This window comes from Anolis carolinensis, chromosome 3 (assembly GCF_035594765.1).
Source record: "Anolis carolinensis isolate JA03-04 chromosome 3, rAnoCar3.1.pri, whole genome shotgun sequence".
In the NCBI taxonomy this organism is placed as follows: domain Eukaryota; kingdom Metazoa; phylum Chordata; class Lepidosauria; order Squamata; family Dactyloidae; genus Anolis; species Anolis carolinensis.
In genome coordinates this window covers 203,439,468-203,460,442 of record NC_085843.1, presented here as the reverse complement: position 1 = coordinate 203,460,442, position 20,975 = coordinate 203,439,468, and the positions used below count along the sequence as shown (strand labels likewise).

Sequence of the window (20,975 nt, the reverse complement as noted above, 5' to 3'; positions counted from 1 at the left end):
TGGAGCTCCATGCCTACTGAGGTTCTTGATAGTGAGTGACATAATCTATGATAATAAAGAGGCCAAATGTTGGATTGTATGAAGGAAGATTTTGATAATTTGGCTTTTCCTAGACCACTTTTCTTTTCTCTTGTTAGTCCTGCTTCCAAGATCAAAAATATATTGATTATATTATCTGCCCCAACCTACAAAGTCCTAAATAATGTATATATAATTCTGGCTGATTTTTTCTGGGATCTCTCTACAATGCAGGCTGCTAATTTATGTCTGCTTCTTAAGTGAACTCCTGAATGTTATCTGGCAAGCCTGAGCTGATATAAACATTTCTACATTTCATCTTTCTAGAAATAGAAATATTTGTTTGTGATTCAGCTACCTTGATGAAAGGAAAAACTTCTTTACTTGTTTTTAACCTAACCTAGCTCCTATTACTGATTACTTTCAAAGCAGCAGTAGTTAAAATGTCATGGTTAAAAATTGTACTCTGTTTAATCTATTCAGATGTGAAAGAACAAGTGACAAAGTAAAAGCACATTTGTTGGGAAAATGTATTCTTGAGGGCATGACTTCATCATACTGAAGATAATAGCTTGAATATTATAAAGGGAAATTGGTAAACAGTACAAGAACTCAACCATAGGAGGGGAACTTTAAACAAGCAGCTAGAGGTAATCACCTAGGTCTTAGATGTCTCTACATCAATGCAGAGAGCATACCATAGGAAACAAACAAGAAGAACCTAAACTCTTAACACAGCAAAGCAAATATAATATGATGAAAACAGGTGATATGGGTCTCAAGATCGGAATGTAATAATAGAAATAGAGAAATAAACTGAGCAGGAAAGGAGGAAGAGAAGGGTTATATGTCAATGTGGACTCATATAGTCTAGTTCAAAGCAGATAATGTGGATTATGTGCTTTGATAATCTGGATTATTTGGCAGTGTAAAAGATGCCTCAGATGATGTTTTCCTGGGATAGATAACATTCCAGAAGGAGAGAAGCAACAGTAAAGAGAGAGGGGAAAATGGGGAAAATAGGATTCAACCAATTCCTGCTCAGGAAAAATTCTAGACCCCAGTGCATATCATTAGAGAGACAGACTGTAAGCTCTTAGAAAGGAATGCTGCAATTATCATGTCAAGTAATATAGGTTTCTCAAAAGGAACCCTTAGTGTTACAAATTTGATATATGAATGAAATTCTGTGGATGTAGGATATCTTAATATCAGTGAGGCCTTTGACACGGTCTGCCATAATATTCTCACAAGCATTAAAATGTGGGCTGGATAATACAACTTTCAGAGGTGAATTTGCAATTGGTTGACCAAATGAGCTCAAAGGTGGTCTTCATCCTGAAGAAAGGTAACTACTGTAGTGAGAAGCCACTGTGTTCTGTCCAGATCACAGTGCTATTTCACTTGAATGGTGGAATAGAAAGCATGCTTGTCAAATTTGCAGATGACACTAAATTAGAAGGGGTAGCTAAAACCCCAGAGGACAGGATACAAGTTCAAAATGACCATAACAGTTTAAGGAGCTGGGCCAAAACTAACAAAACTAAAAAGATGAATTCCAACAGGAAGCAATTAAATGTACACATATAGGATAGGCAACACTTGGCCTGACAACAATACATGGGAAAGGTATCTTAGGTTAGATCTACACTGCCCTATATTCCAGGATCTGATCCCAGATTATCTGGTTACCCCAGATTTTCTGGCAGTGTAGAATCATATAATCCAGTTTAAAGCAAATAATCTGGGATCTGCTCCTGGGATGTAGGGCAGTGTAGATCCAGCCTTAGTTGGTCACAAGCTGAACAGAAGTCAGAAATGTGATGTGACAGCCAAGCAGAGTCTGAAACCTTTTCAACAGAAAGTCTCTTCCAGTAGTACCATATATTTGTCATCTGATGTAGGGAGGGCTCAGAATTCAAATGAAGCAGGATAGGATTCAATGGCAAACATGTGAGTGGAAGAAAGTTGCATGACAAGGTCTACCAGCTAGCTGTTGTCTTCCCTCAACCAAGGAACCTTCACGGTCCAAAGCAAAAGGCCCCTTTAGCTTGGAAGACTCTTGGAAGCTATGTAGTCAATATATACCTACATATGTTTCCAGCATCTGTGTGCATTAATACTAAGATATAGGGAACAAAGTCCTTTCCCCTTATGCCAGTGTCTCTGTTTTTCTGTTAAAACCGTGCAGTTCTTTTTAGGACATTGTTGCACGCTTGCTTGCCTCTTCTTTAGGTTAATAGCCAGTTGAAGAGAAAAGGTGCTTGCTCATTTGCTGTTACAATTTTTCACCTATTAAAGAACTATACATAACTCTTTGTCTACAGTTCTACAGTTGGAATTAATAGTTAACATGCAGCAATCTGATCTCCGGCCTGTTAATTTAGACCAGTTTAGACTACATAATTTCTTCATTAAACAGCTGTTTTTTTTTTAAAAGGAAGTATCCCAGGAAGTTTAAAGATCATTAGGCCAGAACATTTCCTTTTCTAGGCAGTGTGCCGGTAATAAAGCTAATTAACACACACTGTGTACACTATCTTGGTTCAAAATGTGTCATTTTTAGTAACGTTACTCTTGCGGTAGCTCTTCTCTACCACATTTGCCATCCTAAAGCTACATCCTAAGAACTTGCTTTCTTTGAAATGTGAAGAGAAAACAAGATATTATAGCTTAGAAAAAGTTATTTTGGGGGGATACAGCTGCCAGAATCCTACAGCCAGCATGACCATCTGAAGGATTCTAGAGTTTTTGGTTTTAAAAAAATATTTCCAAGCTTTGAAAACAAAAAACATCTCAGAGAACACTTCCTCCATCCAATTCCTTGTGGCCCCTACTAAGTGTGACCCCCAACGCCACTGCTTAAGGAGCTCAATTGGCTGCCGTTCATTTTCTGAGCCCAATTCAAGGTGCAGGTTATCACTTACAAAGCCCTAAACGGTTTGGGACCCACCTACCTTCGAGACCGCATTTCCCCCTATGAACCTACACGACCTCTTCGTTTGTCGGGGGAGGCCCTCCTCTCGCTCCCACCACCTTCACAATCACGACTGGTGGGGACGAGGGAGAGGGCCTTCTCTATCGTGGCCCCCCGGCTCTGGAACTCGCTCCCCGGGGAAATTAGGCAGGCCCCTACCCTCCTCTCCTTTTGGACGAGCCTGAAGACATGGCTCTTCCGAGAGGCTTTTGGTGACTGATCTCTGTATGATCGACCTGTTGTCCATGTGTATGCCTTCCCCAGTATTATAATGGCACTTTATAGTCATCATAGCTGAGTAACCACCCTTCCCTGATGACATGATATATTTGCACTTTTAGCACTTTGGCCTAGATCCTTTGAACCCAATCCATGATTTTAACACTTTATCTTGTATGTGGTTTTTTATGACTTGCTTTTATTGTCTGATTGATTGATTTTATTGTTTTGTTTTTATATTGTTCTGTTCGGGCTTGGCCCCATGTAAGCCGCCCTGAGTCCCCTCGGGGAGATGGGGCGGGGTATAAGAATAAAATTATTATTATAATATTATTATTACCTTCACTCAGAAATTATTGTGGGCATTCAGGACCAGCCCCATACATTTGTTGCATGGTGGAAAGAACAAGATGTTCTCCTCCTTTCTGTGGAATGTCAAGAATAATGGAAATGGGGATGCACTCTTCACCTAAGTTGGAGGCTACCTTGACAGCTTAGGGTACAAGATGGACTGTGTGATTCTATCATTCAACAAAGGGAAATGATATTGTGGTTCAGAAGGAAGAGATAGGGGAGGGCCTGTCAGTGCCCTGCTCTAGCTGAATCAGCACATTCATATCATTTTGGCTAATGTGGGTGTGGGGAGGAGAAACCACAAAATACCTTCTCCTAAGCTCACCAAGGTCCATCATTCCTTGCTTTGGAACATTTTTTTATAATTCCTGTTGCTTGCCCTCTATATGAAGTGACAATTGCAATGCTCGAGTCCTCAAGTGGACAGCTCCTATATCCCAGACTCTACTGGATGTTTTGTAGTATTCTGGCAGGAGCAAAAGAAAAGTCTTTCCCAAAACTTTCTTCCTTTGACTCTGAGATGTAGGAGAAGCAGTGCTCTAGGTACAAGGAGACAAAGTGAAAAGGGAGACTGTTCTCTCTCTCACTGCTATTGAATACTAAGCACTAGTTAAGGAAACCTGACAGTCATTGAATAATAGAATAACAGAGTTGGAAGAGACCACATGGGACATCTCGTCCAACCTCTCTGCCATGCAGCTTGGGAGAATGAATTGGAAATTGAGTCCAGTTTCGGTAGAGTTCAAAAAGACCCTGAATCCTTTTTGGCTCTAGAGTGGCAATGGGGAGATCATGGATCGGTGTGCCAAGTCCAAATGTGAAGAAATAGCTCAATTGAAGGAGGGGAAACATCAAATAGGGGATAATGAAATTATCCATTTGTCTGTGTTATAAATGTTAGCTTCTGCAAGATTTTGAAGCAAATGTGTTCTATACCCCCTTCAGAACTTTTCCTCTCATGTGTTCAAACAATGCACAGCAGGGGAGTAAGCCAGCATGGCATCTCTGTCATCACTAGCTATTACTCTGACCTTTGCACATTGTACAAAATTTGCAAAAGTGACTTTTGTGAGCTACAGGATGCCCAGCAATCATGGTAGCTTGGAGATGTTGGGAGCTGTTCTCCCCAATTATCATTGTTCAAATTTCTGGCAGTGGGAATGTAAGTCTGAAGGAGGATTTTTCATGTATTTTGTGAAATAGGCTTAGAATCTTTCCCCACAAGGATGGCAATTCAAGGTTACTTTATACTCCAGAGAGTTTCAACATTCTGCAAAAGATTTAACTTCTCCCTGATGGGAAACCACACCCATCTATTATGTTAACGGCCATAAAGAATGCTGTCTCTTCACAAAAAAAATAGGTAATAGGAATGTCACAAAGGAAGATGTGGAGGCATCCATCCACCCATTTTCCTATGAACCTGCACAATCTCTTAGATTTTCAGAGGAGACTCATCTCTTGCTCCTGCCTCTGTCACAAGCACGACTTGTGAGGATGAGGGAGAGGGCCTTTTCCGTGGTGGCCTCTCGGCCCTGGAACTCCCTTCCCAGGGAGATCAGGTAAGTATCCACCCTGTTAGCATTCAGGAAAGATTCAAAAACCTGGCTCTTCCAGTGTGCCTTTCAATAATTGACTACAATGACAGCCCCCCTCCCCTTTGACAATCACCTTGTCCGACTTATCTTTTCTCTGCTCCTTCAGTTGGTAATGATCTCATCATTTATCCCACCTCCGAATCTCCCATTAAATACTACAGCACTTTATTATCTGCCTCATCAGGTTCATAATTATATACTCCTTGCACTTTTGCCCAGTTCTCCTTTTATTTTAATCTCTGTTTTGTTTTTACAAGGTAGCTTTCATTTAATCACTACGTTATTGTTTATAATGGTGTTTCATTTTGTCTAAATTTTTCGTTGATTATGCGTGTTTATGTATGTATTTTATTCTGTTTTATTGTGATTATCTGTTAGCTGCCCCGAGTCCCTGCAGGGAGATGGAGGCGGGGTATAAAAATAAAGTTGTTGTTATTATTATTATTATTATTATTATTATTATTATTATTATTATTCCACTCAAAAGTTCTTTTTGCTATGATTTTAAAAGACATCCAAATAACAACCAATTACACTCTGCCTTAATGTGTGTGTATGTGTATGAAAGAGATTTGCATCTTTTCACCATAACATCTAATATTTTTTTCTCTTGGTAAATTAAAATCAACCAAAGACATAATAAAAAGTTCAAAAGATTTCTTTTAGCCTTCTGTCAAGCCTCCTCATATGGATTCCTGGGACTGGAGAAAGAGCCACAGATATATGAAGCAATGGCTTCTTCCTTTGATGATTGTTCCCATTTTTTTCCAGATAGAATGCCAACTACAGTAATATAATACTCTGATGATGACTGCAGTGGTTCAGTATCATGGATATGACCTTTTTTCCCCTCTAAGAACTTAATGTCATCACTGTCTAATTTCATGCTTGATTGAACTGAGATCACACATAGATCACGGAAGGAAATTCAGATAGGGCTGACATTTGATCATGGAAAGAACGTCTCACACATCAAAACAACACAGACCCAGCTTATTTAGACACAGCAGAGGGATTGCTACCCTAAACAACTAACTACTTAAGTACCAGAAAGCAAATTTATTTTATTATTACATCACTTTGAATGTGACCTATGATAACATGACCTATGCTGAGGGAATGTTTTTCATATTTTGAAAGTACAGTAGAGTCTCACTTATCCAAGCTAAATGGGCCGGCAGAAGCTTGGATAAGAAAATATCTTGGATAATAAGGAGGGATTAAGGAAAAGCCTATTAAACATCAATTTAGGTTATGATTTTACAAATTAAGCACCAAAACATCATGTTTTACAACAAATTTGACAGAAAAAGCAGTTCAATATGCAGTAATGCTACATAGTAATTACTGTATTTACGAATTTAGCACCAAAATATCACAATATATTGAAAACATTGACTACAAAAATGGCTTGGATAATCCAGAAACTTGGATAAGCGAGGCTTGGATAAGTGAGATTTTACTGTATTTGCTTCTCATTCTTTCTTTTAGGTATTGAGCACCGAATGGCTAAAAGAAAGAATAAATAATATGTATCTGGGTTGCTTTGAGTTTTCTGGGCTGTATGGCCATGTTCCAGAAGCATTCTCTCCTGACGTTTCACCCACATCTATGTTAGGCATCCTCAGAGGGTTTACTGTTGTCTAAAGTTTAATGTATCCATTAGGCTCGTTCAATCCGGGTAAACCGCAATCTGTTTTGGTGTCTCGAGTTTCGGTGGGCCCCCAATCCATTTTTTCAGGAGCCTCCCAAATCTGAGAGGGAAGAAATCTGTTTTCACTCCGTGGAGCCAAACGATTTGTTTTCTATCCAGCCCATTATGGAGGGGGCATCCCAGGCTCCCCTTCCCACCATTTTAGGCATTTAAGCCTTTTCTACTGTAGAGGAGGAGAGGTGCTACAGGCAGGCACACACACTTTTTCTCCCGGCCCTGCATGCCACACACCCTTTTCAAGGCATTTAAAGGAGGCAAGTTCTTAAAGCTGTTTCTCTACTCTAGAGGATGAAAGGCGCTGCAGCCAGGCAGGCACTCTTTCTCTCCCGGGCCTGCACTACACCACACACTCTTTCCAAGGCATTTTAAGGAGGCTTCCATGTAAGGAGGAGCAATGACCTCTTGGAGGTATCCTCTGTGGACTTAATTTAAAAACCCCTCTATTTTCTTGGCCCGCTTTAATCTCCTTTTTGCTTTGGCTTTAATGCTTCCTTAAAGCTGTTTCTACTTTCTAGTAGAGGAGACTCAACTAGGTGGTAGTAATTTTCAGGGAATTAGGGTTTTCTTTTTGTTTGTTGGGATTAATAAAAAAGATTAAACTGCTGAATGGAGAGGAGGAGCTGAGATTGGGTGTCAGGTGGTCCCATTAGAGAGGGGAATTCATGACAGATGGGTCCTTGCTGATTCGTGCACCCGAACAGACCAATGAAGCTGGATTGGCCCAAGGAAATGGCTAAAAACAGATCCGCGCACAAGTCTAGTATTTCATGAAAAGTTGGGAAATGCATCCCTCATGTATACAGAGATTGTATATCAAGAATATATAGTTGACATATTAAAAAAATTAAAAACCAAATGGTATAAAAATATCATTTCAAATGTATCATTTCGTATTGCTTTTGTACAGACAAATGACTAGTAAGTTTGACCGTTTTTTAAACTACGGGTCAGAAAGAACACCAGGTCTCCATCTAGTCATTATGAATCAGAATGCTTTGTGTAGCAGGATTTAAAACATAGAGTGTGATTTTTATTCATAGGTGCATTCCCACAAGTACCTGTAAATGCTCTTGTGGAAAGGGAACAATTTGTGAACAGTCCATTAGTCAGATATTTGTGCTGACTACACTGTGTGTTGCTTTGCCTCTTGAACAATAGTTGTCCAGGAAGATGCAGTTGAAAAAATAGTAGAGTTGAATCTGCTATTGATTCTTCAAGTCCTGTGATTGAACACCAGCAGTTGGTTTGAAAATATAGAACGTGATGGAATAATAGAGTGAAAACAGGCAAGGTTGGCTCTTATTCCAGTACTCAATAAGCAATATTTGACTTGTATTTTTTCTGACTTTTGATCTTCTAAATTTTCTAGATGTCAGTGTAGATAAACAGGTCATATTTGTGTCTTGCTTTTGGGTTCCCATGGACCTTTTGTTGACTACCGCAAAGAGCAGGATGCTGAAGTGGAGATGCCTTGGGTATGATCTAGCAAGGTTCTTCGTAGGTTTTCATGACTTCTTATAGATGAGATATGCTTCAGGTAATATCATCTTAATTCTTGGGTTTGTATTTCACACTAGAATGAGAAACTAAATGCAGTGCTAGCCTTGGGACAATAGAGGCTGCAGCTGACATAAGATGTGCCAGATTTAAATTTATACATTATCCACTTATTGCACCAATACTCCTTCTGGTCTCTTGCATATTATAACACTAGCTATCAAAAATTTTGAAACATTTTCTATTCCTAGTTTGTAAGGGTTATTCCCTGTTTAATTGCATGGTACTTACTTTGCAATTAGTTGTTCTACTCCAGAAACTTTGTTTTTGTGGCTGCCACAAACTATATTGAATTGGTTGAGACTTTATGAGATTCATTGAAAAACTGTAGCAAAATATGCTGCAGGATGTCCCAATTATCTTTTGAATGTACAAACACTTCCAGTGGTATTCTGTTTAGATCTGTGTAATTTTTTTTGCGATGATCAAAGACTGTAGGAAAAAAGCAAAGCAAATCTAACCTACACATATGAAGTCCCCAAATCTGACATTTCAATCTGATTTTCAGGGGGGAAAGTGTGGAGGAAGGTTTTGGCAAACAACGCTACTTGCAAAGTGAAAGTGTAATAACATTTTCTTCAGGACTAGAGGTTAAATATTTTATTTTAAATAGAAAGCAGTCTAATTTAGCTGTCTTTGTCTTATTTGACTTTTTGTCATGACATATGTGTTAATTAGCTCATCTTGGTGCAGCATCTCTTTATTCAGTTGCCTACCTCATTGTATAGTGCACATATTCTTGCTCGCTTTTCTTTATGGAAGGCTCAGTACAATAACATTGTTTGGTATTTTGTGATTATTAATCTTATTTGTATTTCTGTATTACACCTGAATGATTTCTAATGAGATTAAACTTGTAATTTTGTAGCTGCTCTTGTAATAATAGCATAAAATCATGATGCAAAATTGCTGCTATCCGAAGGGTAATGGTTTAGGAAATGGTCTCATGATTACATGGGAACAAATGCAAGCTTTCTCCTCTGGCACAACGCACTGACCACCGTTTGTATAATTAGATTCTGCATTTGTCATTTTGTTGGGAGGGGGATTAGCTGGGAAACTGGCCATAGAATTTGCTTTCCAAAGAGTCTGGAATAGTTTTGCAGATGTTTTGGTGTTTTATTTGTAAAATCATAATGTAATTTGATATTTAACAGGCTTTTCCTTAATCCCTCCTTATTATCCAACATTTTTGCTTATCCAATGTTCTGCCGGCCCAGTTATGTTGGATAAGGCCCTGTATGTTGGCCTTCCGATGTCCACGACCCGAAAGCTCCGTATTGTTCAGAATGCGGCAGCCAGGCTACTCACAAGAACACCCATGAAATGCCACATAACACCAGTGCTGCAGCATCTGCATTGGCTTCCAACTGATTACCGTGGTCTATATAAGATGCTAGTTCTGACCTTTAAAATTCTTTACGGCCAGGGCCCATCGTACCTTAGGGACCGTCACTCCTTCTCCCTTCATCGGAGGTCGCAACGACCATCCCAACGAGACTTACTTTATGTACCGGGTCCTAGAGAAGTGCACTTGGAAAGGACCAGACGCAGAGCTTTTTCTATTTCTGCCCCTGCCTTATGGAATGCCTTGCCGCCCTATATGAGAGCCATACGGGAGTTAGGGCCTTTTACCCTAGCACTCAAGACCTGGCTCTTTACTAGAGCTTTTAATCTATGTTAATTTTATTAATATTTGCATGTATGTATTTTTATCCTTTACAATTTTATCTTGTAAATCGCCTAGAGCATCGTGGATGGAGGGCGATTAATAAGTAATTAAATGATGATGATGATGATGATGATGATGATGATGATGATGATGATAAGTGAGACTCTACTGTACTGCAATCATGCTGGCCACATGACCTTGGAGGTGTCTATGGACAATGCCGGCTCTTCGGCTTAGAAATGGAGATGAGCACCAACCCCCAGAGTCGGACACGATTGGACTTAACGTCAGGGGAAACCTTTACCTTTACCTTACTGTATTTTTTATTTCACCTTTCTCCAAATATGGGACCCAAGTTGGCTCACAATTGAATTGAAACAATGTACAGTTGAAACAATAGATATTGAAAAAGTTAAAACAACAACAACAATCACATTAAAAATATGAGTTCAAAACAGTTTTGAAAAGGAAGATGAAATATAATGGTGATAAAAATACCAATCCAACACCCCAATTAAAAGGCCTTCTGCAACAGCTCTTCATCTACTGATGAAAACCGAGCAGAGAAGGGCCTAAGCTTAAAACCCATGGCAGGAAATCCCACAGTTTGAACGTAGCCACTGCAAATATTATCTCCCAAATGTATCCATGATAGCAGTGAGATTGAAAGAAATGCTAAACAAATGTTCAAAGGGGAAAACCTACCTCTCAGAACGTATCTCCCTCTACGGGCCGTCCCACAGATTAAGATCTTCAAGTGAGGCCCTGCTCTTGGTCCCGCTGCCGTCAAAGGTGCGGTTGATGAGGACGAGAGACAGGGCTTTTTCGGTAGTGTCTCCGTGGCTGTGGAACTCCTTGCCAAAGGAGATTAGGGAAGCCCCTTCACTCATGTCTTTCAGGAAGCAGCTGAAGACTTGGCTGTGGGACCAAGCTTTTGGCCCATCCTAAGATATGTGTTGATATGACCTGATGAATTCTGTGAATTAATATTAAGTCGAACACGGATTGGCTCTGACTTTGACTCAAAACTTCCCCTGTTTTAATGGTCACATGGTTTTAATTGTTTTGATTTAATTTGGATACCGGCTTTTATTTGTGTTTTATGTTTGGTTTTTACTACATGTTGTATTATATGCGGAATTTATTCTGTCATTGTGTAAGACTGCTCTGGGTCCCACTGGGGGAGAAGAGCAGTATATTAAATAAATAAATAAAATGTCAGTGAAATTCCCATAAATGGGGCATTCTTTTCATTACAAGATTTCCAGGAGGAGCTTTTCAGTGTCCTGTCTTCATTTATATAATTATGTCAAATGAAAACCAGGAAAAGTCTTCCTGAGGCAAACTTCCCTCATTCTGTCCCATTCCTCAAGCTTTTACAACAGGGCTGCCAACCTCATTTTTCTGAGGGCCACTTCAGCCTTCTGTTTGCTTCAAGAATTAGTTGTAATTGTAAGACTGTATAAATGTAACAATGTTGTCCTGACATTGAAAGCCTCATGGGCCACATAAAATGATGTGACGGGCTGTATTCGGCCCATGGGCCTTGTGTTCCACATGTGTGTTTAAACAGGTAAAGAAATGTAAACAGTGAGAGCTGTTCCAGAGTGGTGGAGAAATACGCATACGAAAACATCCATAGGCATGGGGGATATGTTTTTAGCCAGAAAGCACCATTACATTACCCAACTTCTGGTCTTAGCTTACCACAGATTTGCTTGGAAGACCAATACATTTCTACAGAGCTATACTTTTTAGGAATTAGCTAGGTCTTCTAGGGTAGTTCTATGGTAACCTCCCATGGAAGCATACTATAGAATTGCCTGGAGGACCTACCAAATTCCTAAAGAGGCTATTTTCCCCTGGGTGAAGGCAAATGAAAATGTGGATATGAGTTTAATAGTTATGGGAGTTTTACTTAGTTATATTAAAATCCCCCCCCCCCCCCACACACACACAAGCATAAATCACTCTTGGCAACATCATAATGTTGAGATGAGCACAAAAGTGTCATCAAAAGAAATTATAATGCACCCTGAGAATGAAATGGGAATAGAAAACTCTGTTTTCCATGAGGATTTACAAAGAGTGATGGCCAACACATTGACGCAGTGTTTGCTCCACCTTTTTTCAACTTTGCCATGTTGGCTACAGCGTGTAGATGTGTCATTCGAACAGAATGCCATATAATGCAGTTTCAGAATGCAGAATGACAGTATTGAACTGGATTATATGGCAGTGTAGACTCATATAATCCAGTTCTATGTAGTTCATTCTGTATTATATGAGTCTACACTGACCAATAATGTTCAAACTGCAGTGTAGGTAGGGTCAGAATGAGAAACCTCTGAATTTATGTGCAATAAAGCATGTATTTTTAAAAATATAAATGGAAGATTTTCATGAGATATGTTGTGCCCCTATACATTTTGTTATTACAATTTATAAGAGGTTTTTTTACCCCCTAGTTTGCTAGTAAAACTGAATTACGCAAAATGTTGCGTGGCTAAAAAATGTGTAACCAGAATGTTTGGAAAGCTCTGTTCTAGAGAGATGATGCAGAAGGAGTACAGATATAAAGAGAGATGATTCAGAAGGAGTACAGATATAAAGAATAGTACCCAATTTTCTCAGAGATACATTGTTTTTATAAAAATAGTTACTTGCTATGTGATTTTGGGGGTTCTTTGAGCTTGCGTTTAAGGCATTACATACCTTCCAACATTTCACAGATGAAAATTAGGACACATGTGGCCAAGCAATTTCAGAATGTGGTCCAGATAGCAAATATTGGGTTGCTGTGAGCTTTTCAGGCTATATGCCAGTGTTCCAACAGTATTCTCTCCTAATGTTTTGCTTGCATCTGTGGCTGGCATCTTCAGAGGTTCTGTTGACAGTGAGGCAAGTGGAATGTATATATACCTGTGAAATGTCCAGGGTGGGAGAAACAACCCATGTCTAATTACAGCAAGTGTAAATGTTGCAATTAGTAAACTTGAATTAGCATTTGTAGAGCCATAATGTTTGCAAAGTCAATCAGTGAGGGTATCTGGCATAAGCACTTTGCACTGTTTTAAACTTTGAATATTGTAATATATGTTTTATTTTAATTGTATTATGGTGTATCGGCATTAATTGCCAGTTTGTAAGCCGCCCTGAGTCCCCTCGGGTGAGAAGGGTGTGGTAGAAATGATGAAAATAAATGAATAAATAAAATCTGCACAAAAGGTAGCACGGTCTTTGTTGCCTGGAGGCATCCTCTGTTTCGGCTGTTTTAACTAGCCCTTCGTTGTTTGTTGCCTGACATTCTCCTGTATCTGAATGGCGATCATTATTTACGCTCTTGATTCTGGTGTTTTTTAATACTGGTAGCTAGATTTGGTTCATTTTCATGGTTTCCTCCTTTCTGTTGAAATTGTCTACATGCTTGTGGATTTCAAAGAACACCACCAGTTAGGACAGGTTGTAGCAATTCGCTTTCGCTTGAGCCTACTGGGAAGGACAACATTCTGCCTTCCCCACTGGGAACAAAGGGGAAATTGGGTGGAAGGGAGAAACAATGGGACATTTTTAAAATGGCTGAAAAACTGGAACAGAGGATTAATTTGGACAGTTTCTGCCATATCAGGACATTTGGAGGGTGTGTTATTATCCTAATATGACCTTTCTAATAGGGTTTGCCTCTTTTACCTCTTGGAAACAAGCCAGAGCTATTGGCAATACAAAGAAAGGAAGTTGGCTTATTTCGCATCTAGATCACTCAGCAGGGCTTTTCTCAGTGTTTTTAGTTTGAGGAAAACTCTATAGGAGCCCTAATTAACTCCATGAGCACATACATGCTGAAGTCATTAAAAGTGCATTCTTAACTTTAACTAAGCAAGAGCTTTTCTCAAATGCCTTGTAATATTGTTCAGAGTAAGAAGTATTAAGTCCTCCAGCATTAAGAATTTATGCCGTTTCAGTATATATTCTTTAAAATGACAAGGAATTAATGTAAGCTGTTGACTATGGTAGCCCTACAATTCGACAGTGGCTTAGTGCTTAAACCAACACAGAAAGCAGAATGCTTTTATTAGCACCCTGCTGATGCTTTCTACTAACTAAGCAAAAAGTGATTCTTGTTTTCTGTATCAAATAATATAAAAATAAAAACTGCCATCTGCTTCTTACATCAGAAAAAAATACACATCCTCACAGTAGGTCCTTTAAGATCTTGTCACCTTTCCCGTTTTTTTTTTAAAAAAATAGCCTTTTTCAATTCTCTTGCAATGTAACACTGATAAATTGTGTATTTGTTTTGAGGTGGTTTCTTGTGAGGCAATGGTGGTTGAAAGAGCTGGAACAAGGAGAAGTAATAGCCATTAGTCAGCCTGTTGCACATAAATTATGAATATATCTATCTATCCATCTACTGCATTTTTGTCATGATATTTTAAGTAGCCCCCAGTGGCGCAGTGGGTTAAACCGCTGAGCTGCTGAACTTGCTGACTTAAAGGTCGGCAGTTTGAATCCAGGGAGCAGGGTAAGCTCCCACTATTAACCCCAGCTTCTGCCAACCTAGCAGTTTGAAAACATGCAAATGTGAGTAGGAACTGCTTCAGCAGAAAAGTAATGGCGCTCCATGCAGTCATGCTGGCCACATGACCTTGGAGGTGTCTATGGACAACACCGGCTCTTCGGCTTAGAAATGGAGATGAGCACCAACCCCCGGAGTCGGACACGACTTGACTTAATGTCAGGGAAAACCTTTACCTTTACATTTTAAGGACTTTATTCATCCTTGATTCATCGAAAGCCTTTATGCATCCATACTTTCTTCCTTTAGGCTTGAGAGAATGGAAACCATTTATTATGCAATATATTATTTTTTTTTCTTTGCAGAAGTGAGATGTAAAAGAAACCAGATCTAGAATTTCTGCAAGAATATAGTAGAAACATGTAAAAAATCTGTGGTACTTTAAATTTATTTGCTTTTTTAAAAGGATCTCACTTTCAAGATGAAGTAAAAGTAATCGCAATGTTGGGGGGAAAAATTGCAAGACTTTCCTCATCAAGCCCATGATGGTGTCTGGGTGACATTTTGGAAGGATAGAAATTGGCTGCCACTCCATCAGTGATATATGTGCCAGCCTTGAAAAACTAAGCCTATTTTGCTAGTGCCGTGGGCATTTTTTTTTTAATTGCGAGAAACCATCTTTAGCCTTCTTTAGTCAGCAGTTTATATTAAGAGACAATAAGGGATAACTGTGCATCTGATCTGTCACCTTTCTGAACAAGCCACAAACTGGCTCAGTGCAAATCTGGTATTATTATTATGAGACGGCTAGTCACAACTGTGGCCAAAGATATAAGAGATATTTAAATGGGCAGTGTAGAGTTAATGTTCATGCCTCTTTCAGACATTGAAGGAAGTCGTAGGGCAATTGCTGTCATCAGACCAGAATCCATAAACCCAGTAGGAGTATGGTACTATGATAGAGGGTATGTAGAAAATTTTAATTAGATGTGTAAGTTATTTTCACATTGCTTTAATGCTGATAACCTTTTAAACATGCTGGCATATAATTCCTCTCTATTTAAATCAAGCCCAGCAGGGACTCATTCTGAGATCCAATGATATTTACAAAATACTTCCAAGTATGTCAATATAATTCTTTCTTATTTGAGTACTGAACAGAGCATAGCATTTTCTTTTACATCTCAAAACCTGTTGTGGTTTCTTTGGCTGTTTGTTCATGTATCCAGAACTTTCCTGGATTGAAGAAGGTGGGAAGCAATCCAGGATCTTGGAGTATCATCCCATCTCTTGGTAAGAAATTGAGGAGACACCCACAGCAGGAGTCTTTCCTACTTCTTAGAGAAAAAGGGAGGTTGAGTGGGGTGGCAGCATATCAAATAAATCAATCAGAAAACGGTCGTGAAATCCGTCTGTTCCACTCTATGGGAGATTTGAGCAATTTAGCTCTACACCTGCTTAGACTAGCATTGCTTCCAAAATGTAAAGAAAAAAACCATGACATTTCAAACCTCGGATTTCTGTGAAGAAGGTCAGTGCAGAACTCTTCTGGGAGAAAAACCAAATTAGCATCCACTCCAGAAATACTCAATATGAGTAACTTGGTATATAGATTTGAAGTTTCAAAAACCATGTTGAAATAGCTAGCTCATTCAGTCATGGATGTGACCTGGTCAAAATGATCAGATGATGAGTGCCAATGTGTATAAATGTTTCAGGTATCTTTAAAGCATGTAAAGAAGCAGATCAAATAGTCTTGTCCATGAAAACTTCCAATTGTTTGGACAGCAGTTCCATTTGTATATAGAAGCCAACCTAGGTTAGGCGTCCTATTTAAGAAGTAAAATATTAAGGCTAATTGAAGTTATAAATCTTTGACTTCATACTATATATTGGGCAAAAGTCTTTTGTGGAACTTTTCTTCAAAAGTTGTAGTTGTAGTTGTGAACTTTTGGCTCTGCGTTGAGGAACCATTGACACTAAGGCTGAAGCTTCCAAACTTCCAGAACCAGATTTTTTTTCAGAGGGATATATGGGATCCCACCATTCTATGGACTTTGTCAAATTGAGGTCCACATGATGGACGATAGCAGGGGGATTCATCATGCATTGTGGTGAATCTGGTGGCCAGTTTGGGGAACCTGTCACCCTGTGCCCCACATCATCTGCATTGGTCCTTATCTCATAGGGGAAGTGTTGCTGCCCAGCTTCCCCCCGCACTCACCCCGTTGTAGGCAACAAGAACTCGGGAAGTCTCCCGTGTTCTGGTTGCTCTCTCTTACAACACTTTCACCTTAGTTCAGGGATGGAGCCCAGCCAGAAGTCAATATACATTGTCTGATGGGAACTGGCAGGCTCCATCCCAAGAATGAGGTGGAAGTGCAGTAGGATGGGCAAATTTGCCTGTGTGATGAGGTCACAACAGTGACTCCTGTCATCAGCCATCTCACTGATGATGAATTGATTGAGAAGATTTGAACAATGGAGAAAAAATATCGTTTCCCAAGTCCACTGTTATGTTGGTTTTATTTAACAAAGATGGCAGCTATAATACCATAAGAATAACCCCACTGCTTGGCTAAAACACGCAGAGTTGGACTCAGAGCTAAGCACATGCAAGTGAACTAATGGAAGCTGACTTTCCTGCCTCCTCGTCTTCATGGCAAGTGCTGCACTGTCAAAAGTTGCCTGACTTTTTTTTTTGAGGGGGGGGGGGGGGAGAACAGGACAGAGATGCTCCTGTTCTCTTCAAACCATAAGCATTCCCGTTCGTCATGGTTCTCGGATTTTCATAGTTGGCTGTCTTGAGGACAAGATCGCTCTCTCCATGTACTGGTACCTGCCTAAATCTAGATCCAGTCTGAGTTTTTATAAACATGAGAAACAATTCTAATCACCAATGTTGCCATCCTGGTTTCACCTTGAAATTATTATTTGTGGCTGAGACACAACTTTCTGTGCATATTGTAGATAAGAGATAGGAAAATGGAAACAATTCCCATTCTCCCTTACCCTTGGCTATCCTGACTAGAACTGATAGGTGCTGCAGTCCAGAAACATCTGAAAGGGCACATGTTCCCTTTCCTGGTCTAGGTGTGGTGATGTTATTAATATGAAGTTTGCTGTTGGTATACACTGGGATTTTGTCCCAAAATCTGTAGATGCTCAAATCTTATTAAATACGATGGCACAATAAAACCGCATACCTTATATTAAATGGCAAAATGAAGGTTTACTTTTTGGAATTTTTGGGAATATTTTCAAGTTGTGGGTGATTGAATCTGCAGATGCATAATCCATGGATATGGAGGGCAAACTGTATATACTTAGAGATATTCATATACGGAAAATCCCATTGGGGCTTACTCCTGAGGTGTGTGCATACGATTGCACCCTAACTAGTAGTATGCCCAGATGGGTTACTCAGAAGGTGAGGGATAAAGGGCCTGTTTGTTTTGCTGCTGGGTACAGCTTATTAAAAATGTATCAAACCAAGGGCACATTGTTAGGGTCTGGATTTGGCACGCCGGTACTCCATGAAAAATGCATGAGGTTTTATTTTTGTCCTTCATCAAGTGAAAATGGAGCTAAAAATAGGATCTGTGGGGAAAAGGGGAAAAAACACCTTGGTCAACCCATTTTTCATTGACTTATTCAGTCTGTGGGGTAGCTATTGACCTACTTTTCATTGGAGCAAAGGCTTTTTTTATGCTGCCAGCTTTGTGAACTCATGCAGTCTGCTCCTTAAAAAATGAATATTTCATTTCATAAGTAAGCAGTTTCGCCGCAGATGGAGGCCTGGTCTAGAAACTGCTGCTTAATAGCTGGTGAAAAGGCTTCGTGAGTGAGCATCAATTTGGTGAATTTTCAGTGCAGTTTTGCAGGTTATCAGACATGTCTGCTGGATATCAAATTACATGCTGCCAGAGCTTTCTGTTCTGCAGTGTCTTGGGAGTGCTAACATAATCATGGTCATCAATATATGTTGCACAATAAATCAGGGTGCTTCACAGACTAATGTAAACAAAAAGAGGAGATTCACAACTTTTCTCAAATCAATGTCTTCCAGGTGTGTTAGATCATCATGTGCAGCAGGACAAAAAGGACAAAGGATCAGTCATACAATGGCAATGTGCGTAGCTCCAGCTACACCTGCTTAGTTTATGCTGCATTTAAGGATGTCAGCATTGGTTGGTTTTCCCCTGACATTAAGTCTAGTTGTGTCCAACTCTTGGGGTTGGTGCTCATCTCCATTTCTAAGCTGAAGAGCCAGCGTTGTCCGTAGACACCTCCAAGGTCATGTGGCCGGAAGACTGCATGGAGCGCCATTACCTTCCCGCCGGAGCAGTACCCATTGATCTACTCACATTTGCATGTTTTCGAACTGCTAGGTTGGCAGAAGCTGGGGCTAACGGGGGAGCTCTCTATGCTTCCCGGATTTAAACCACTGATCTTTTAGTCGGCAAGTTCAGCAGCTCAGAAGTTTAGCCTGCTGTGCCACTGGGGGCAGCATTACTTGTTAATATTTATATCTTCAGTGAAAAAACCTATATCAACATTGGAGTCATTGCAATGAAGAACAGGAAAGCAGTACACATACTTTTGTACTTTTGCCTTTGTTTGGGAAAATCCAGATACATAAAAATACAGGCAGTCCTCTAGTTACAAACATCCAACTTACAAATGACTCATAGTTAAGAATGGGGATGAGACAACAGAAAGTGAGGGTAATCTACCCCTTAGAAAGGAATTCTGAGGGATAGATTACCCTGATGTTAATAATGAAATACAAATAAAGACAAAGATAAACAGTATTGTATTATACATGTATTTTAATTTTTATTTAGATAATTATTTCTTTGGGGCTTTTGCCAGTTGCTTGAGAGTTCTGATTGGTTGAGTTCCAGTTAACTGAGAGGCTACTCCGCATTTATTTCCCATATTTTTCATGAAGCACAGGATAGCTTACAATTGCTTATCCTCATGCACATACTGAGTGGTGCCACATGCTCTTTCACACATATGAACCAGAGGATATAATCTCCAAGCAATATGTGTGTGGCCAAGATGACAAAACCTATTAATGAAGGGCATGCAAGACAAGCAAGGCTAAGAGAGTTTGCTTTTGCCTGAATCTACTGGGAAGGGAGATTCTGCTCCTCCTCTGTTCTTCCCCTGCGTTAATTTAATGCAAGCTACTTCTACACTTTGAACTCATTTTTCAGGAATTGACACAAAGTGAGGACAAAGGGGGGAGACAGGAAGAGGAGAGAAAAGCTGGGAGATATTTAAAGTAAATGAAAACATGAGATGTCAGAGGCTTAGCCAGGACGGTCTCTGCTAAATTAGGAAAGGTGGATGGTCTAGTGCTAGAGCCAGACTTGCACAGCTTCAGCATGGCTGCTATAACATTACCAGCAGACTATATCTGATATTCTTTCAGTTGTTTATATGCATTTTTATACATTTGATTTTATTATGGCCATTGCTGGCATCTCAATATTGAAAATTCAACAGTGTTTCATTTCCTTTGGAGAACAAGCATTCTTACAACATCACAAGTGCCATCAGCAGAGTCTAGAATATTATTGGAGAAAAGAAATTCATTCAATTACTTATTATGTTCTCCGGTATATGGTGGATAAATAAACCCTTACTACCAAGGGCTTTAGAACTTGTTGGATTACCTTATGATAACATTTTTCTTAACCATTCAAACAGCCTCTTAATTATGTTTAGTTTGTAAGGGGTTGGAGCCATTTTTATCCCTCAATATTTCTTTTTCTATAGTATGCAACTCCTCAACACTTCACTTCTCAATTGCCAAATCCGTTCCTTCTCTCACACTAAAAACTATAACCCGCACACAGTGACACTTTAAAGGTCGCTCCCTTCCCCCGCTTTCTTTAAATTCTTGAGACACTTGCTGGATTGTATTAGCATTCCAGGAAGGCTTCTGAAACATGTTATAGAGCTATAGTTCAGAGTGTTATAGATGTATAGTTTCCTGGCTGGAAGGAAACAATTGGACGACATGTAAGTCTTTAAACCTCTGGGTTCAAGAGGCTTCCCAGAACTTCATCACATGCAATAAAGCCCGTGTTTCTACACATTTAATAAATGATAATAACGATAAACCTTATTTGAATCCCACCACCATCTCCCTGAATGACGCAAGCTCGTATTGTGAGTTCCAGGTATTTTGCAGTTTTGAAAGTGTGGTTTTTTTTCTCCCTACGCTTCCTAAATTGTTTGACAATTGACTTCTTTTTTTAATTCCCCGCATAGGGACATGTAAAAATGTGAAATTTAATGTGTTATGGGAATTCCTCATTGTGCACTTGCAAAGG

At 39.5% G+C, this 20,975-nt stretch overlaps 1 protein-coding gene across 2 annotated transcripts in view; it reads left to right on the top strand.

Annotated features, from left to right (window-relative positions):
* The window catches only part of stk32c (serine/threonine kinase 32C), a 236,609-nt gene that overhangs the window by 94,483 nt on the left and 121,151 nt on the right, over positions 1–20,975 (top strand). The window lies entirely within an intron of this gene.